The sequence below is a fragment of the Bufo bufo genome, chromosome 4 (assembly GCF_905171765.1).
Source record: "Bufo bufo chromosome 4, aBufBuf1.1, whole genome shotgun sequence".
Taxonomy (NCBI): Eukaryota; Metazoa; Chordata; class Amphibia; order Anura; family Bufonidae; genus Bufo; species Bufo bufo.
This window is the reverse complement of record NC_053392.1, coordinates 258,665,438-258,686,592: the sequence shown is the minus strand read 5'-3', so window position 1 is coordinate 258,686,592 and position 21,155 is coordinate 258,665,438. Positions and strand designations below refer to the sequence as shown.

Here is a 21,155-nt window from a genome sequence, read left to right as displayed (position 1 = left end):
ACCTTCTAGTCTCCTAATACTTCTTATAAAAACATGTTATCTCTTTTCTTAAATTTTTTAATGAATTTTTGCTTTTGCTCTGACTTATCCCCAACCCCTAAGCTCTTGAACACAATGACAGCAAAAATAAATTATGTCTGAGTGACACTGACATACATACGGTAGGTATGGGTTAACGCACATTTGACAGTATTATGATATCGGAGGTATATGGTGATTTTTAATTAGTGGCTAGGGACCAAGCATCCCAAAATTTTGCCTTGACAGGGTCATAATGCCTGCCTATATGACAAGTAGAAGTATTAATGGTCAGAAGAAAAAGTGACTCGTTGTGAACAAACCTAGGAAAATTCTCCCATTTAATTGGGAGCAGTACAGTGTGAAATAGGTAGAGTATTAGAAGTACTGTACGTGGCCGCAATAGTAGAGGCAGCAGAAGCAGGATAGCATGGAACATACAAGACAATAGGTCGGATGTCTATGGATGGTAGTAATAGTAGTGGTAGTGGTAGTAGGGGCAGCTGTGCAATGATTAGAGTTGAGCGAAGCGAACTTTGGATGCATAATCCAAAGTTGATTTGTTCAAAACTTTGGAATAATATTGTACGGAGATACGTCTCAGTACAATATTAAAATGTGTAGGCTCCGATGAGCCGAAATAAGTTATTTATGAAGTTGCGCGTGACTTCGTTGAATAACTTCTGTAATTGATTTTTAAAGTGGAAAACCACTTTAAAACTTGAAACCAAACTTGGCTTCAGTTCCTTGGTACTAGTAGGGGATTAGCAGGAAGGAGTAGCAGCTGAGGTGGTAGCAGCAGCAGCCATATGGTACAAGTTGGCAAGAAGGCAGCAGCATGATGGAGGCATCAGTAGCCATACGGAACATCATGGTAGGAAGAAAGCAGCAGTAGCATGAAGGCGGCAGTGGCATGATGGAGGAAGTGGCATGATGGAACATGATAGGCAGCCAACATGATGGTAGGCAGGAACGTAGGCAGATAGCAACAGTTACAAGATGGGGTACCATCAGGAAGGCCAGATCTATTCATCAGCAGGAGGAGTGTGAAAATCCTCACAAATCCAGACTTGGTTCATTTTGACAAAAGTATGTTTTGGACACTGGTGGAGGACAACTTGGTTCATTTGAGTGTCACCACAGCCCCTGCTGCGCTGAAAACCCTCTCCAACCAGGCCCGGTGCTATAATAAGGCAGACCAAGCGGCCGCCTTTGGGCGCTGAGAAGGGGGGGGGTGCGGAAAAATGAAACTTTTTTTTTTTCATTAATCACTTGCATGCCGCCGGCCTCCTGCGGCTGTTCTCCTCTGTGTGGTGGTCCTCATATCTTCTCTCTGGGCTCCCGAGTCCTGACAAGTTGTTTGAGGACCTTTCCCACTCTGCCAATCAGTGGCCGCAGCTGTGTCACGTGTCAGGGCAGTGATTTCCTGCTGAGCCAATCACTGGTCTGACACATGACACAGCTGCAGCCACTGATTGGCAGAGTGGGAAAGGTCCTCAAAGTCTTGTCGGGAGCACAGAGAGAAGATACCAGGACCACACAGAGGAGAAGGGGAGCTGCTGCAGACGACCAGGGCCAGGTGAGGAGCATAATGTTTATTTTTACACAACATTAATAGAGGGGGAAAATCTCACATGGAGGGGGGAGAAATGTGCCTTCAAGGGGTTGAAATGTGCTATGGATAGGGGAGAAATGTGGCATGGGTGGAGAAATGTACCATGGAGGGGGAGAAATGTGACATGGAGGGGTTGAAATGTGACATGGAGGGGGGAGAAATGTGACATGGGGGGGTGAAATGTGCCATGGAGGGGGGAGAAATGTGACATGAGGGGAGAAATTTGCCATGGAGGGGGAGAAATGTGACATGGAGGGGTTGAAATGTGACATGGGGGGAGAAATGTGACACAAAGGGGGTGATATAAAAAGCAGGGGGTGATGTGACATGGAGGGGGAGAAATGTGACATGGAGGGGGAGAAATGTCTCCATGTCACATTTCTCCCCCTCCATGTCACATCACCCCCCTATGTCACATTTCTCCCCCCTCCATGTCACATTTCTCCCCCTCCATGTCACATTTCTCCCCCTCCATGTCACATTTCTCCCCCCTCCATGTCATATTTCTTCCCCCTCCATGTCACATAACGCCCTCCTTTTTACATCACCCCCTTCTTTTTACATCACCCCCACCGAGTTGTGGGGGGAGGGGGGCGCCAAAATGTAGCTTCGCTTGTGTGTGCAAAAATCCTTGCACCGGCCCTGTCTCCAACATTAAACTGGAGGTTGGGTAAGAAAGAAGAAAAATAGTGAACTGTGTCTGCTTGGGCCACTGTTCCAGTTTGCATGTCCAGAAATCCATGGGGTCATGGAAAAGGGTATGCACCGGAGACAGGCCACAGTGCAGGTAGGCCTGAACCTGAGCATTGAGGTGGGAGCTGTCAGCTTGCTAATTGGCCTCAGCCTGGCATAGCATGTGAAAAAACTGCTCCATCATGTTGAGGAGACTGAACTGGCTGCTGCTCCTACTGCTACTGCAGATGCTGGTTATGGCTGCTAGAGGTTGGTGACTCTGTGGGGAGCAGAAATGGGCCTCTCTTTCAGACATGCTGGCAGAAGTCATCTGCTCACTGAAAGCTGCGGCAAGCTACATACACAGTGTTTCCTGGTAAAGCCAGGGTCTAAAAGCATGGCTATCCAGTAATCATCAGATGCTTGATGTCAATGATACACCTATCACTGCATAAGCAAGTGAGCATAAATGTCAGTGTTCTGTCCAGTCCTTTCCAGCTCTGCCCCCCACTGAGATGATTGATGGTCCTGGCCGGTGCCATCGTGATAATCATCCTCTTGCTCCTCCACCTCTGACTCCTCCTCCGCTTCCAGTGGCAGCTGCTCATCCTCCTCCTACTTCTTCTCCTCCATGGCAGTTTCTCCTTGTAGGTCCCCAGCAGCTACAGGGTGGGCGGAAAGATGTATTTGCTTTTCTTCTTTCATCGTCGTTCACTGCTGCATAAGTGTCAGCGTGTGTTCCAAGATAAATATAGGGGATGATATTGTTCATGCCACAGTTGTCCCTGCTGACAAAGTTTGTAGCCTCTTCAAAGAGTTTTAGCACCCGACAGGCGTGTCGGATGAGCTGCCAATGACCTTTAAATAACACATGCTCCCTTCTGCTGAGGAGGTCTGGTGCATAACAAAATCATTAACAGATGGCCATTGTTCGTACAGAAGTTCTAACATGCGATGTTAATTTCCAGTGAATTGGAATGTCACAAATTAATCGGTGTACCTGCAGACTGATCTGTTGCTGCAAGTCTAGGAGAGTGTTCCCCACCATGTAAGAATGGCTGAAATTCTTGGACAGTCACTTGGATATTGTTTGCTTTGGCAAGTCAGTCTACTTTTTTCACAAGCGTTGCACGACTAGGCTAATGACATGCATCATGCAGGGAGCATGTGGTATTTCTGCCAGGTTCAGGGTGCCCAGAATGTTATGGCTGCTGTCGCTAACCACCTTGCCCACTTGGAGTCAACGGGGTGACAGTCAGCGGGATGTTTGCTGTTTGATGTACTTTAGGGAGCTCTTGTTGCAGTAGCTGGCTGCCACCTTTGTTTGCCCACGGGATGGGGTCATGCCGACACTGTTGTGTCTATGTTTGTGTTTGGCTTCCTACGGTTTATTTTATTCTTGCAGAGCTTGCACAGGGCAATGCTTCTGTCTTCAGGCAGCATGGAGAAAAACTGCTGACGGGAGATACTCACACAGACCTAGAGGCAGTCGAGCTTAGCTCAGGTCTGGCACGTTTTGGGCATAATACACCCACAGTGTCAGCGGCATCACCATATCCTGAAGCAGACATGACCCTGGCTGTTCTTTGGGAGGTGCTCTTTATGGCCACTGCCACCACGTTCCTTCTCAGAAGTTGCCTCCCCCTCAACACTCTGATCGGACTCCCAGGTCCTGTCCAACAAATAATCATCAGCAGAGTCCTAATCTTTCCTGCCACTTTTATCAAATGAGAGGTGATCTATCATAGTGTCCCTCCTCCCCTGCTCTACTTTTGCTCTGACTGCCATTGTCACTGCCCCCTACGCCAATACCATGGCTATAGGTGCCACTATTATCACCACCATCAGAGAGATGCCCTGACAGACTTTGGACTAGTATTTCAGGTGTTTTCACTGAGATTTCAAATGCTATCCATCATTTGAATGGTAAAACATGTGTTATAAAGTTTTGAGCTTATTACCCCCCAGGCCCGGTGCTATAATAAGGCATACCAACCGGCCGCCTTAGGGCGCTGAGGAGGGGGGGGGGGGGCGTAAAAATTAAACTTTTTTTTTCCTTAATCACTTGCATGCCGCCGGCAGGGGGTGATGTGACATGGAGGGGGAGAAATGTCACATTTCTCCCCCTCCATGTCACATCACCCCCCTATGTCACATTTCTCCCCCTCCATGTCACATTTCTCCCCCTCCATGTCACATTTCAACCCCCTCCATGTCACATTTTAACCCCCTCCATGTCACATTTCTTATCCCCCTCCATGTCACATTTCTAATCCCCCTCCATGTCACATTTCTCATCCCCCTCCATGTCACATTTCTCATCCCCCTCCATGTTACATTTCTCATCCCCCTCCATGTCACATTTCTCATCCCCCTCCATGTCACATTTCAACCCCCTCCACGTCACATTTCTCATCCCCCTCCATGTCACATTTCTCCCCCCTCCATGTCACATTTCTCATCCCCCTCCATGTCACATTTCTCATCCACCTCCATGTCACATCACGCACTCCTTTTTACATCACCCCTACCAAGTTGTGTGGGGGAGGGGGTGCGCCAAAATGTAGCTTTGCTTGTGTGTGCAAAAATCCTTGCACCGGCCCTGTTCCCCCCACAAAAGAAAAAATGCTGCTTTTGAGGTTCTCCAGCAGCTGCAGATTGTTATAAGGCAGGAATTGGCAGGAATTGCAGATAGAAGGCACTACAAGGCACACCCAGCCTCAGTCCCTCACTTTTCACTCCTTGACAGCTTTCCCTGTTTCCTTCTTCTACACAATTCTTCTTTGTTCTAGCTTTTCCTTTCACTGTCCCTCAACACTAGAAAAGAAGCTTGATTGAGACGGTACACTGTCCCTAAGATCATTTTCTGTCAGACACTCCATAGACCCCTCCTCCATCATTCCCAGCCCAACACAGAATGACGTTCTGCTTGTTCAGCAAGGGCATCTCCTTGCCTCCTGCAGCACTGATAGGCTCATCCAGGCTATCTGTCAGACTATAAGCCAAGTCCTCCCCCCACTTCCTCTGAGGGTCATGTGAGAATCCTCCTTCTTCCTCCCTAGTGCTTTTTCCTGCTGACATGTGCAGTAAAATGATGCTGCACTTTTTTCATGGATTTGTCCAAAACGAACCTGAAAGGCTTCAGGTTTGTCTGCCAGACAAAATTTTGGGAAGTTCATAAAGAACCGCGTTTGTTACAAACCGATTCGTTTATTTCTAGTAAATGTAATTATTTAAAGCTTTTCTTTATTATACTCGTAGTTGGTATCAATGTAATATGAAAAATATTTTGCAAGCTGTAATTCAACAGGAAACTTTTCTTCTCCATTAGAAAACTAAAAGCCATATAAGATTTTGTCATTTAAAGCTTTAATAATTATCTATGAAAAATAAAAATAAATACAAACTCTCTGTACTTACATGAATATATACTGTATTGAGTCCTCATTGCATTCTGCTCTGTGAAAGCAACTATAATAGTGGGATTATGTAAGGTAGTTGAATCTTCTAGATTTAACAGATAAAGTAAAATGATACTGTCACAGTATATTGAATTTGTCCCCCAATGATGTAGTTATCTATAGGGTTGAGCGAACTCGAACTGTAAAGTTTGGGTTCGTACCGAACTTTCAGATTTTTTGACCCCGAACCCGAACATTTCAGTAAAAGTTCTGGTTCGAGTTCAGTGTCCGATGATTTAATGGCGCTTTTTGAAAGGCTGCAGAGCAGCCAATCAACAAGCGCTTAGCTCTTGTGCCCTTAGAAGCCATCACAGCCATGCCTACTAATGGCATGGCTGTGATTGGCCAGTGCAGCATGTGACCCAGCCTCTATATAAGCTGGAGTCACGTAGCGCTGCAGGTCACTCTGCTCTTACTAGTGTATGGATAGGATGCTGCTGCTGTGAGGGAGAGAATAGGACAGGGTCTGTTATAAGAAGTGCTTGTTAACTCTGCGATCTACAGCGATTTTGTTTTGTGGGTGCAGTGCACCATTTTTTTACCCTGCCCTGAGCCCAGTGACACAGAAAAATAACTGTTATCCGTCTGTTAGTTAGGTGGGTGTCGGCGTCCATTTTGTGCAAGTTCAGTGCACCAGTGCAGCATATGTGCATTTGTGACAGTCAAATACAAGCTTTAAATATTGCAGTTATATTTTGAGTTTAAAAAATCACCCATTTTGTTCAAGATAATACATTTTGAGCCTTTGCTGCATTTGTGACAGTCCAATACAAGCATTAGATACTTCTGTTATATTCTGGTATTTAAAAAAAAACACCCATTTTGTGCAAGATAATACATTTGCTGCCGTTGCCGCATTTCTGACAGTCCAATACAAGCGTTAGATACTGCTGTTATATTCTGGTATTAAAAAACACCCAGTTTGTGGCAATATAATACATTTGCGGCCTTTGCTGCATTTCTGACAGTCCAATACAAGCGTTTAATACTGCTGTTATATTCTGGTATAGAGTTCAGCGGACACCTGGATGTTCGGGTTCGACGAGTTCAGCTGAACTTCACAAAAAAGTTCGAGTTCGGGACCTGAACTTGACCCGAACTTAACCCCGAACCCCAACTTTTGAGCACTAAAATGGCTCTAAAAATGTCACGGAAAGGGCTAGAGGGCTGCAAATACCAACAAAATGTGGTTAAGAGCATGGCAAGTTCTCTGCAAACAAATGTGGATAGGGAAATGACTTCAAATAACATAAAATACGTAAAAATTGAAACTAATAATCTTGATCTAGGAGGACAAGGTCCATATGGAGCAGGAGGTTGAGGAGGCGGTGGATGTGGCGGTGTAGGTGGAAGCGGTGGTGGAGGAGGAGGAGGTAGCCTACACTGCTTTTTTGTTTTAAATTTATTTATCTTTTTTTAAATTCGGGTACACCCAAAACATTGGGAAATATAACCTGTGATAACCCCCTCCAGTTGTGCTAAACATAAAATGTCGGAAAAGCTGTTAAAATGGAAGAATTGAAGGAAAGGAGGGGGCACGCGGCAATCAACCACTCCCGACTCGGACGATAAATAACAATACAGCACTCTTAAGATGCCCTGTTATTGGAATGATTAATAAAAACTTATAGGGAATGTCACTGTGGTATTTTTGATTTGGAAACGTTAGCCAGGAGAGGCCCTGCTGCCGCTTTGTTGACTCTAGCTAACTTCTGCCTGATTGCACGTCCCTGTGACATCCACCATCCATTTGGAAATCTTCCCTATCATCTTTCGATGTTCTTTTCTGAGCCTACGATGTTGATCATGGCTATCGGCGAATCAGGGTTCCATGCCGGAGAGGGAGCGTGAGAAAGAGAGACCACATCCAAGGGAGATAAATGGATTAAAAAAAATTTGATCGAAAATGTGGGAAAAGCTGTTAAAGCGCAAATGTGGGACAAATTATTGAAGCGCAAATGTGGGACAAATTATTAAAGGGCAAATGTGGGAAAAATTATTAAAGAGCAAATGTAGGACAAATAATTAAAGCGCAAATGTGGGAAAAATTATGAAAGCGCAAATGTGTGACAAATTATTGAAGCGCAAATGTGGGACAACTTGTTAAAGTTTAAGCATTAAATGAAAGGAGGTTGCGCGCATCAATTAAAGAAGAATTTCAGAAATTTTATTCCCTGTCACCTATACAGAGCAGGGGTTTATTCACACAAAATTGTGAAATGTCAACCCAAGAATGTAACATAAAAATTTGTGAAATTTATTAACCTGTCTACTTGGTAGAGCAGGGGTCTATGACAGAAAAATGTAAAAGAAAAATTTGTGAAATGTATTAAGCTGTCAACTAGGTAGAGGAGGGATATATTACACCCAAAAATTTATGAATTTCACCTGAAAATGTAACAGACAAATTTGTGATTTCTTTTTTACCTGTCTACTAGGTGAATTGGTGAATCTCACCCGAAAATGTAACAGACAAAGTAGTAAAATGTCCTTGTCCATATTGGCTGTGGACAGACGGCTGCGCTTGTCTGTGATAACACCCCCTGCCGTGCAAAACACACGTTCAGATAATACACTGGCTCCAGCTGCGTTGGTGACCTCTTCCTCCTCCCCTGCCTTCGCCTTGTGCTTTGACTGTACCCCCGCTGTCAGGTGGAATGCCACCAGCAGCGCATCTACCAGCGTGCGCTTGTACTCGCACATCTTACGATGACGCTCCTGAGATGGAATTAAGGACGGTACGTTGTGTTTGTAACGGGATCCATCAGCGTGGCCACCCAGTAGTAGTAGTACAAGTTAGAATGTGGGCAACTCGATTGTTGAGCTGAACATGGTTCCTCCTCCTCCATCTCCTCCTCCTCATCCTCCACCTCGTCATCCTCCAGAACTGTGCCCTGGCTGTACTATAGTGTACCTGCCAATTTTGGGTGCAGGAACCCACCCTCGGCGACACTTGTGAATGACTGGCCAGAAACCCTACAAAATGATCCCTCTTCCTCCTCCTCTTCCTGTGCCACATGCTCTTCCATCTTCGCCAGCAGCGTTTTTTCAAGGAGCCATAGAAGTGGAATAGCAACGCTGAAAACTGCGTTATCGGCACTGGCCATGTTGGTGGAGTACTTGAAACAGCGCAACAAGGAACACAGGTCTAGCATGGAGGCCCAGTCATTGGTGGTGAAGTGGTGCTGTTCCGCCGAGCGACTCACCCGTGTGTGCTGCAGCTGAAACTCCACTATTGCCTGCTGCTGCTCGCACAGTCTAGCCAGCATGTGCAAGGTGGAGTTCCACCTTGTGGGCATGTCGCACATGAGGCGGTGAGCGGGAAGGCCAAAGTAGCACTGCAGTGCTGACAGGCGAGCAGCAGGGTGAGAACGCCGAAAGCATGCACAGACCGCCCGCACTTTATGCAGCAGCTCTGACATATCGGGGAAATTTTTAAGGAATCTCTGCACCACCAAATTCAGCACATGCGCCAGGAAAGGGATGTGCGTCAAACCGGCTAGTCCCAGAGCTGCTACGAGATTTTGCCCATTATCGCACATTACCAGGCCGGGCTTGAGGCTCACTGGCACCAACCACTCATCGGTCTGTTGTTCAAGGCCCGTCCACAGCTCCTGCGCTGTGTGGGGTTTGTCCCCCAAACAGATAAGTTTTAAAACTGCCTGCTGTCGTTTACCCCTGGCTGTGCTGAAGTTGGTGGGTAAGGTGTTACGCTGATCGGATGAGGAGCTGGTAGAGGATGAGGACGCGGAGTAGGAGGAGGAAGCAACAGGAGACAAACTGAAGCGCCCTGCAATCCTCGGTGGTGGAATGACATGCGCTAAACTGCTATCCGCCTCAGGCCCAGCCGCCACTGCATTTACCCAGTGTGCTGGTATGGAGATATAACGTCCCTGATTGTGCTTACTGGTCCACGTATCCGTAGTGAGTTTCACCTTGCCACAGATGGCGTTGCGCAGTGCACACCTGATTTTGTCCCCCACTTGGTTGTGCAGGGAAAAGATGGCACGCCTGGAAAAGTAGTGGCGACTGGGCACGACGTACTGTGGGGCAGCCACCGCCATAAGGCCTTTAAAACTCTCCGTCTCCACCAGACAGAATGACAGCATTTCAAATGCCAGTAATTTAGAAATGCTGACATTCAGGGCTAGGGATCGCGGCTGGGTAGGGGGGTACTTCCTCTTCCTCTCCAGTGTTTGGGAGATGGAGAGCTGAAAGCTTCCGTGGGACATTTTGGAGATGCTTGGTGACTCAGGTGGTGGTGTTTCTGGCAGATCCTCTTTTTGCGGGGTGGCAGGTGCCACTGTCACTCCAGAGGGGGATGAAGAGGCCGAGACTGCGTCTCTTCCTCCGAACTACATAGGTCACTCGCCTGACCTTGATTCCATGTGGGGTCGAGAACCTCATCTTCCTCCACATCATCTTCCACCCAGTCTTCACCCCTGCCCTCCTTGTCAGTCTGCACACTTTCGAAAGCCCCAGCAGTTGGCACCTGTGTTTCGTCATCATCCAAGACCAGCTGCGATGTTCCTCCCATGTACTCATCTTGAAACATAAGTGGTTGGGCATCTGTGCACTCAATCTCTTCCACTTCTGGGGCAGGGATAGGTGGATGGCCCTGGGAAACCCTGCTAACAGAGTCATCAAAAAGCAGAAGAGACTGCTGCATGACTTGGGGCTCAGACTGCTTGGCTGATTTGCAAGGGGGTGAGGTGAAAGACTGATGGACATCGGCTGAAGGTGCCAACTCTTATCTTTCAGCAGGAGACTGGGTGGGAGACAATGTGAATCAACTGGAGGCACTGTCAGCAACACAATCTACTATCGCCTGTACTTGTTCTGGCTTCACCATTGGTAGAGCCGCATTAGGCCTGACCAAATACCGCTGCAGGTTCTGTCACTTTCTCGCACCTGAGGAAGGGTTTTCACTTGTGCGTGTAGCTGGCACAGATCGACCACATCCTCTCCCTGCAACAGGATCTCCACCAGCAGCACCACAACCTGGGCCACGTCACTTATTTGACGCTCTCCTAATATTTCTCAAATTTAGGATCTTGCCCTAAATGGGGGTTTAATTAATAGCAGAATAGAACGACAGTATGTAAAGGTTGTATCTCACTCGTACAGATGCAGACTAGGCCGCAATTAAAGTTTTTTGCCCAAAAAGGGTGTTTTAGTAATAGAAGAATATAACCACAGTATCTAAAGTGTGTATCTCACAGGTACAGATCCAGACTAGGCCGCAATTAAAGTTTTTTGTCCAAAATGGTTGTTTTTCATATAATTGAATAGAACCACAGTATCTAAAGTGCGTATCTCACACGTCCTGATACAGACTAGGCCGCAATTAAAGTTTTTTGCCCAAAATGGTTGTTTTTCAAATATCTGAATAGAACCACAGTATCTAAAGTGTGTATCTTACAATGACATATGCAGCAACGGCTGGAAAATTAAGTTTTTTGCACAAAATAGGTGTTTGTTTAATAACAGAATACAGGGAGTGCAGAATTATTAGGCAAATTGTATTTTTGAGGATTCATTTTATTATTGAACAACAACCATGTTCTCAATGAACCCAAAAAACTCATTAATATCAAAGCTGAATATTTTTTGTAGTAGTTTTTAGTTTGTTTTTAGTTTTAGCTATTTTAGGGGGATATCTGTGTGTGCAGGTGACTATTACTGTGCATAATTATTAGGCAACTCAACAAAAAACAAATATATACCCATTTCAATTATTTATTTTTACCAGTGAAACCAATATAACATCTCAACATTCACAAATATACATTTCTGACATTCAAAAACAAAACAAAAACAAATCAGTGACCAATATAGCCACCTTTCTTTGCAAGGACACTCAAAAGCCTGCCATCCATGGATTCTGTCAGTGTTTTGATCTGTTCACCATCAACATTGCGTGCAGCAGCAACCACAGCCTCCCAGACACTGTTCAGAGAGGTGTACTGTTCTCCCTCCTTGTAAATCTCACATTTGATGATGGACCACAGGTTCTCAATGGGGTTCAGATCAGGTGAACAAGGAGGCCATGTCATTAGATTTTCTTCTTTTATACCCTTTCTTGCCAGCCACGCTGTGGAGTACTTGGACGCGTGTGATGGAGCATTGTCCTGCATGAAAATCATGTTTTTCTTGAAGGATGCAGACTTCTTCCTGTACCACTGCTTGAAGAAGGTGTCTTCCAGAAACTGGCAGTAGGACTGGGAGTTGAGCTTGACTCCATCCTCAACCCGAAAAGGCCCCACAAGCTCATCTTTGATGATACCAGCCCAAACCAGTACTCCACCTCCACCTTGCTGGCGTCTGAGTCGGACTGGAGCTCTCTGCCCTTTACCAATCCAGCCACGGGCCCATCCATCTGGCCCATCAAGACTCACTCTCATTTCATCAGTCCATAAAACCTTAGAAAAATCAGTCTTGAGATATTTCTTGGCCCAGTCTTGACGTTTCAGCTTGTGTGTCTTGTTCAGTGGTGGTCGTCTTTCAGCCTTTCTTACCTTGGCCATGTCTCTGAGTATTGCACACCTTGTGCTTTTGGGCACTCCAGTGATGTTGCAGCTCTGAAATATGGTCAAACTGGTGGCAAGTGGCATCTTGGCAGCTGCACGCTTGACTTTTCTCAGTTCATGGGCAGTTATTTTGCGCCTTGGTTTTTCCACACGATTCTTGCGACCCTGTTGACTATTTTGAATGAAACGCTTGATTGTTCGATGATCACGCTGCAGAAGCTTTGCAATTTTAAGAGTGCTGCATCCCTCTGCAAGATATCTCACTATTTTTGACTTTTCTGAGCCTGTCAAGTCCTTCTTTTGACCCATTTTGCCAAAGGAAAGGAAGTTACCTAATAATTATGCACACCTAATATAGGGTGTTGATGTCATTAGACCACACCCCTTCTCATTACAGAGATGCACATCACCTAATATGCTTAATTGGTAGTAGGCTTTCGAGCCTATACAGCTTGGAGTAAGACAACATGCATAAAGAGGATGATGTGGTCAAAATACTCATTTGCCTAATAATTCTGCACTCCCTGTATGACAGCAGTATATAAACCTTGAATTTCACAAGTTTGGATGCAGCAAGGGCTGTAAAATTGTGTATTTTGCCCAAAAAGGGTGTTTTATTAATAGAAGAATACAACCACAGTATCTAAAGTGTGTATCTCACACGGACTGATCCAGACTAGGCCGCAATTAAAGTTTTTTGCGCAAAATGGTTGTTTTTAAAATAACTGAATAGAACCACAATATGTAAAGGATGTATCTCACACTTACTGATCCAGACTAGGCCGGAGTTTAAGTTTATTGCACAAAATGGCTGTTTTGCAAATAACTGAATAGAACCACAGTATGTAAAGGGTGTATCTCACACGTACAGATGCAGACTAGGCCGCAATTAAAGTTTTTTGCCCAAAATGGGTGTTTGTTTAAAACTGAATATGACAGCAGTATATAACCTTTGAATTTCACCCGTGCTGATGATGCAATGGCTGTAAAATTGTGTATTTTGCCAAAAAAGGGTGTTTTGAAAAACCCAGAAAATTATGGCTGTATTTGTAGCTTAACCACCTCAGCCCCCAGTGCTTAAACACCCTGAAAGACCAGGCCACTTTTTACACTTCTGACCTACACTACTTTCACCGTTTATTGCTCGGTCATGCAACTTACCACCCAAATGAATTTTACCTCCTTTTCTTCTCACTAATAGAGCTTTCATTTGGTGGTATTTCATTGCTGCTGACATTTTTACTTTTTTTGTTATTAATCGAAATTTAACGATTTTTTTGCAAAAAAATGACATTTTTCACTTTCAGTTGTAAAATTTTGCAAAAAAAACGACATCCATATATAAATTTTGCTCTAAATTTATTGTTCTACATGTCTTTGATAAAAAAAAAATGTTTGGGTAAAAAAAAAAATGGTTTGGGTAAAAGTTATAGCGTTTACAAACGATGGTACAAAAATGTGAATTTCCGCTTTTTGAAGCAGCTCTGACTTTCTGAGCACCTGTCATGTTTCCTGAGGTTCTACAATGGCCAGACAGTACAAACACCCCACAAATGACCCTATTTCGGAAAGTACACACCCTAAGGTATTTGCTGATGGGCATAGTGAGTTCATAGAACTTTTTTTTTTTTGTCACAAGTTAGTGGAAAATGATGATTTTTTTTTTTTTTTTCTTTTCTTACAAAGTCTCATATTCCACTAAGGCCTCATGCACACGAACGTTTTTTTTCACGGTCCGCAAAAACAGGGTCCGTAGGTCCGTGATCCGTGACCGTTTTTTCGTCCGTGGGTCTTCCTTGATTTTTGGCGGATCCACGGACATGAAAAAAAAGTCATTTTGGTGTCCGCCTGGCCGTGCGGAGCCAAACGGATCCGTCCTGAATTACAATGCAAGTCAATGGGGACGGATCCGTTTGACGTTGACACAATATGGTGCCATTTCAAACGGATCCGTCCCCATTGACTTTCAATGTAAAGTCCGGAGTCCCTTTTATACCATCAGATCGGAGTTTTCTCCAATCCGATGGTATATTTTAACTTGAAGCGTCCCCATCACCATGGGAACGCCTCTATGTTAGAATATACTGTCGGATATGAGTTAGATCGTGAAACCTCATTTCCGACAGTATATTCTAACACAGAGGCGTTCCCATGGTGATGGGGACGCTTCTAGTTAGAATATACTACAAACTGTGTACATGACTGCCCCCTGCTGCCTAGCAGCATCCGATCTCTTACAGGGGGCCGTGATCAGCACAATTAACCCCTCAGGTGCCGCACCTGAAGGGGTTAATTGTACTATCATATCCCCCTGTAAGAGATCAGGGCTGCCAGGCAGCAGGGGGCAGACCCCCCCCCCCCTCCCCAGTTTGAATATCATTGGTGGCCAGTGCGCCCCCCCCCCCCTTCCTCCATTGTAATAAATCGTTGGTGGCACAGTGTGCGCCCCCCCCTTCCTCCCTCTATTGTAATAATTCGTTGGTGGCACAGTGTGCCCCCCCCCCCCTCCCCCCCCCTTCCTCCCTCTATTGTAATAATTCGTTGGTGGCACAGTGTGCGCCCCCCCCCCTTCCTCCCTCTATTGTAATAAATCGTTGGTGGCAATCATTGGCCCCCCTCCCTCTATAGCATTTTCAACATTGGTGGCCAGTGTGCGGCCTCCCATCTTGCGCCCCCCCCCCCCCCCGATCATTGGTGGCAGCGGGTTACTAGCAATAGTACAAGATTCATACTTACCTGGGAGCTGTGATGTTCGTGTCCGGCCGGGAGCTCCTCCTACTGGTAAGTGACGGTTCATTTAGCAATGCGCCGCACAGACCTGTCACTGTCACTTACCAGTAGGTGGAGCTCCCGGCCGGACACGAACATCGCAGCAGCAGGTAAGTATTAATCTTCTACTATTGTACTATTGCTAAGTAACCATGGCAACGAGGACTGTAGTAGCGTCCTGGTTGCCATGGTTACCGATCGGAGCCCCAGCGAATAAACTGGGACTCCGATCGGAACTCCGCTGCCACCAATGATGATGGGGGGGAGGGGGGGGGGGAGATGGGGGGCTGCACACTGGCCACCAACGTTGTTAATGCTATAGAGGGGGGGGGGCAATGGGGGGCGCACACTGTGCCACCAACGATTTATTACAATAGAGGGAGGAAGGGGGGGGGGGGCGCACACTGTGCCACCAACGAATTATTACAATAGAGGGAGGGGGGGGGGCCGCACTGGCCACCAATGATATTCAAACTGGGGAGGGGGGGGGAGGGTCTGCCCCCTGCTGCCTGGCAGCCCTGATCTCTTACAGGGGGATATGATAGTACAATTAACCCTTTCAGGTGCCGCACCTGAAGGGGTTAATTGTGCTGATCACGGCCCCCTGTAAGAGATCGGGTGCTGCCAGGCAGCAGGGGGCAGTCTTGTACACAGTTTGTAGTGTATTCTAACTAGAAGCGTCCCCATCACCATGGGAACGCTTCTGTGTTAGAATATACTGTCGGTTCTGAGTTTTCACGAAGTGAAAACTCAGCTTTGAAAAAGCTTTTATGCAGACGGATCTTCGGATCCGTCTGTATAAAAACTAAACTACGGCCACGGATCACGGACACGGATGCCAATCTTGTGTGCATCCGTGTTCTTTCACGGACCCATTGACTTGAATGGGTCCGTGAACCGTTGGCCGTGAAAAAAATAGGACAGGTCATATTTTTTTCACGGCCAGGAAACACGGATCACGGATGCGGCTGCAAAACGGTGCATTTTCCGATTTTTCCACGGACCCATTGAAAGTCAATGGGTCCGCGAAAAAAAAACGGAAAACGGCACAACGGCCACGGGTGCACACAACGGTCGTGTGCATGAGGCCTTACTTGTGACAAAAAATAAAAACTTCTATGAACTCACTATGCCCATCACGAAATACCTTGGGGTCTCTTCTTTCCAAAATGGGGTCACTTGTGGGGTGGTTATACTGCCCTGGCATTCTAGTGGCCCAAATGTGTGGTAAGGAGTTTGAAATCAAATTCTGTAAAAAATGACCTGTGAAATCCGAAAGGTGCTCTTTGGAATATGGGCCCCTTTGCCCACCTAGGCTGCAAAAAAGTGTCACACATCTGGTATCTCCGTACTCAGGAGAAGGTGGGGAATGTGTTTTGGGGTGTCATTTTATATATACCCATGCTGGGTGAGAGAAATATCTTGGTCAAATGCCAACTTTGTATAAAAAAATGGGAAAAGTTGTCTTTTGCCAAGATATTTCTCTCACCCAGCATGGGTATATGTAAAATGACACCCCAAAACACATTCCCCAACTTCTCCTGAGTACGGAGATACCAGATGTGTGACACTTTTTTGCAGACTAGGTGGGCAAAGGACCCCATATTCCAAAGAGCACCTTTCGGATTTCACAGGTCATTTTTTACAGAATTTGATTTCAAACTCCTTACCACACATTTGGGCCCCTAGAATGCCAGGGCAGTATAACTACCCCACAAGTGACCCCATTTTGGAAAGAAGACACCCCAAGGTATTCCGTGAGGGGCATGGCAAGTTCCTAGAATTTTTTATTTTTTGTCACAAGTTAGTGGAAAATGATGATTTATTTATTTTTATTTTTTTTTCATACACAGTCTCATATTCCACTAACTTGTGGCAAAAAATAAAAACTTCCATGAACTCACTTTGCCCATCAGCGAATACCTTGGGGTCTCTTCTTTCCAAAATGGGGTCACTTGTGGGGTAGTTATACTGCCCTGGCATTCTAGGGGCCCAAATGTGTGGTAAGGAGTTTGAAATCAAATTCTCTAAAAAATGACCTGTGAAATCCGAAAGGTGTTCTTTGGAATATGGGCCCCTTTGCCCACCTAGGCTGCAAAAAAGTGTCACACATCTGGTATCTCCGTACTCAGGAGAAGTTGAGGAATGTGTTTTGGGGTGTCTTTTTACATATACCCATGCTGGGTGAGAAAAAATATCTTGGTCAAATGCCAACTTTGTATAAAAAAATGGGAAAAGTTGTCTTTTGCCAAGATTTTTCTCTCACCCAGCATGGGTATATGTAAAATGACACCCCAAAACACATTCCCCAACTTCTCCTGAGTACGGAGATACCAGATGTGTGACACTTTTTTGCAGCCTAGGTGGGCAAAGGGGCCCATATTCCAAAGAGCACCTTTCGGATTTCACAGGTCATTTTTTACAGAATTTGATTTCAAACTCCTTACCACACATTTGGGCCCCTAGAATGCCAGGGCAGTATAACTACCCCACAAGTGACCCCATTTTGGAAAGAAGAGACCCCAAGGTATTCGCTGATGGGCATAGTGAGTTCATGGAAGTTTTTATTTTTTGTCACAAGTTAGTGGAATATGAGACTTTGTATGAAAAAAAAAAAAAAAAAATCAGCATTTTCCACTAACTTGTGACAAAAAATAAAAAATTCTAGGAACTCGCCATGCCCCTCACGGAATACCTTGGGGTGTCTTCTTTCCAAAATGGGGTCACTTGTGGGGTAGTTATACTGCCCTGGCATTTTCCAGGGGGCCTAATGTGTGGTAAGTAGGTAAATGACCTGTGAAATCCTAAAGGTGCTCTTTGGAATATGGGCCCCTTTGCCCACCTAGGCTGCAAAAAAGTGTCACACATGTGGTATCGCCGTATTCAGGAGAAGTTGGGGAATGTGTTTTGGGGTGTCATTTTACATATACCCTTGCTGGGTGAGAGAAATATCTTGACAAAAGACAACTTTTCCCATTTTTTTTATACAAAGTTGGCATTTGACCAAAATATTTCTCTCACCCAGCATGGGTATATGTAAAATGACACCCCAAAACACATTCCCCAACTTCTCCTGAGTACGGCGATACCAGATGTGTGACACTTTTTTGCAGCCTAGATGCGCAAAGGTGCCCAAATTCCTTTTAGGAGGGCATTTTTAGACATTTGGATACCAGACTTCTTCTCACGCTTTGGGGCCCCTAGAATGCCAGGGCAGTATAAATACCCCACATATGACCCCATTTTGGAAAGAAGACACCCCAAGGTATTCAATGAGGGGCATGGCGAGTTCATAGAAATTTTTTTTTTTTCGGCACAAGTTAGCGGAAATGGATATTTTTAATTTTTTTCTCACAAAGTCTCCCGTTCCGCTAACTTGGGACAAAAATTTCAATCTTTCATGGACTCAATATGCCCCTCACGGAATACCTGGGGGTGTCTTCTTTCCGAAATGGGGTCACATGTGGGGTATTTATACTGCCCTGGTATTCTAGGGGCCCTAAAGCGTGAGAAGAAGTCTGGAATATAAATGTCTAAAAATTTTTACGCATTTGGATTCCGTAAGGGGTATGGTGAGTTCATGTGAGATTTTTTGACACAAGTTAGTGGAATATGAGACTTTGTAAGAAAAAATAATAATAATTCCGCTAACTTGGGCCAAAAAAATGTCTGAATGGAGCCTTACAGGGGGGTGATCAATGACAGGGGGGTGATCAATGACAGGGGGGGTGATCAATGACAGGGGGGGTGATCAATGACAGGGGTGTGATCAATGACAGGGGGGTGATCAATGACAGGGGGGTGATCAATGACAGGGGGGTGATCAATGACAGGGGGGTGATCAGGGAGTCTATATTGGGTGATAACCACAGTCATTGATCATGCCCCTGTAAGGCTTCATTCAGACGTCCGGATGCGTTTTGCGGATCCGATCCATCTATCAGTGCATCCGTAAAAATCATGCGGACATCTGAATGGAGCTTTACAGGGGGGTAATCAATGACAGGGGGGTGATCAGGGAGTCTATATGGGGTGATCACCACAGTCATTGATCATGCCACTGTAAGGCTTCATTCAGACGTCCGGATGCGTTTTGCGGATCCGATCCATCTATCAGTGCATCCGTAAAAATCATGCGGACATCTGAATGGAGCTCTACAGGGGGGTAATCAATGACAGGGGGGTGATCAGGGAGTCTATATGGGGTGATCACCACAGTCATTGATCATGCCCCTGTAAGGCTTCATTCAGACGTCCGTATGCGTTTTGCGGATCCGATCCATCTATCAGTGGATCCGTAAAAATCATGCGGACATCTGAATGGAGCTTTACAGGGGGGTGATCAATGACAGGGGTGTAATCAATGACAGGGGGGTGATCAGGGAGTCTATATGGGGTGATCACCACAGTCATTGATCACGCCCCTGTAAGGCTTCATTCAGACGTCCGGATGCGTTTTGCGGATCTGATCCATCTATCAGTGCATCCGTAAAAATCATGCGGACATCTGAATGGAGCTTTACAGGGGGTTGATCAATGACAGGGGGGAAATCAATGACAGGGGGGTGATCAGGGAGTCTATATGGGGTGATAACCACAGTCATTGATCATGCCCCTGTAAGGCTTCATTCAGACGTCCGGATGCGTTTTGCGGATCCCATCCATCTATCAGTGCATCCGTAAAAATCATGCGGACATCTGAATGGAGCTTTACAGGGGGGTAATCAATGACAGGGGGGTGATCAGGGAGTCTATATGGGGTGATCACCACAGTCATTGATCATGCCCCTGTAAGGCTTCATTCAGACGTCCGGATGCGTTTTGCGGATCCGATCCATCTATCAGTGCATCCGTAAAAATCATGCGGACATCTGAATGGAGCTTTACAGGGGGGTGATCAATGACAGGGGTGTAATCAATGACAGGGGGGTGATCAGGGAGTCTATATGGGGTGATCACCACAGTCATTGATCACGCCCCTGTAAGGCTTCATTCAGACGTCCGGATGCGTTTTGCGGATCCGATCCATCTATCAGTGCATCCGTAAAAATCATGCGGACATCTGAATGGAGCTTTACAGGGGGTTGATCAATGACAGGGGTGTAATCAATGACAGGGGGGTGATCAGGGAGTCTATATGGGGTGATCACCACAGTCATTGATCACGCCCCTGTAAGGCTTCATTCAGACGTCCGTATGCGTTTTGCGGATCCGATCCATCTATCAGTGCATCCGTAAAAATCATGCGGACATCTGAATGGAGCTTTACAGGGGGGTGATCAATGACAGGGGTGTAATCAATGACAGGGGGGTGATCAGGGAGTCTATATGGGGTGATCACCACAGTCATTGATCATGCCCCTGTAAGGCTTCATTCAGACGTCCGGATGCGTTTTGCGGATCGGATCCATCTATCAGTGCATCCGTAAAAATCATGCGGACATCTGAATGGAGCTTTACAGGGGGGTGATCAGGGAGTCTATATGGGGTGATCACCACAGTCATTGATCATGCCCCTGTAAGGCTTCATTCAGACGTCCGGATGCGTTTTGCGGATCCGATCCATCTATCAGTGCATCCGTAAAAATCATGCGGACATCTGAATGGAGCTTTACAGGGGGGTGATCAATGACAGGGGGGTAATCAATGACAGGGGGGTGATCAGGGAGTCTATATGGGGTGATCACCACAGTCATTGATCATGCCCCTGTAAGGCTTCATTCAGACGTCCGGATGCGTTTTGCGGATCCGATCCATCTATCAGTGGATCCGTAAAAATCATGCGGACGTCTGAATGGAGCTTTACAGGGGGGTGATCAATGACAGGGGGGTAATCAATGACAGGGGGGTGATCAGGGAGTCTATATGGGGTGATCAGGGGTGATCAGGGGCTAATAAGGGGTTAATAAGTGACGGGGGGGGGTGTAGTGTAGTGTAGTGGTGCTTGGTGCTACTTTACTGAGCTACCTGTGTCCTCTGGTGGTCGATCCAAACAAAGGGGACCACCAGAGGACCAGGTAGCAGGTATATTAGACGCTGTTATGAAAACAGCGTCTAATATACCTGTTAGGGGTTAAAAAAAACACATCT

At 46.0% G+C, this 21,155-nt stretch overlaps 1 protein-coding gene across 1 annotated transcript in view; it reads left to right on the top strand.

Annotated features, from left to right (window-relative positions):
• The window catches only part of CSMD1 (CUB and Sushi multiple domains 1), a 2,494,699-nt gene that overhangs the window by 2,120,614 nt on the left and 352,930 nt on the right, over positions 1-21,155 (top strand). The window lies entirely within an intron of this gene.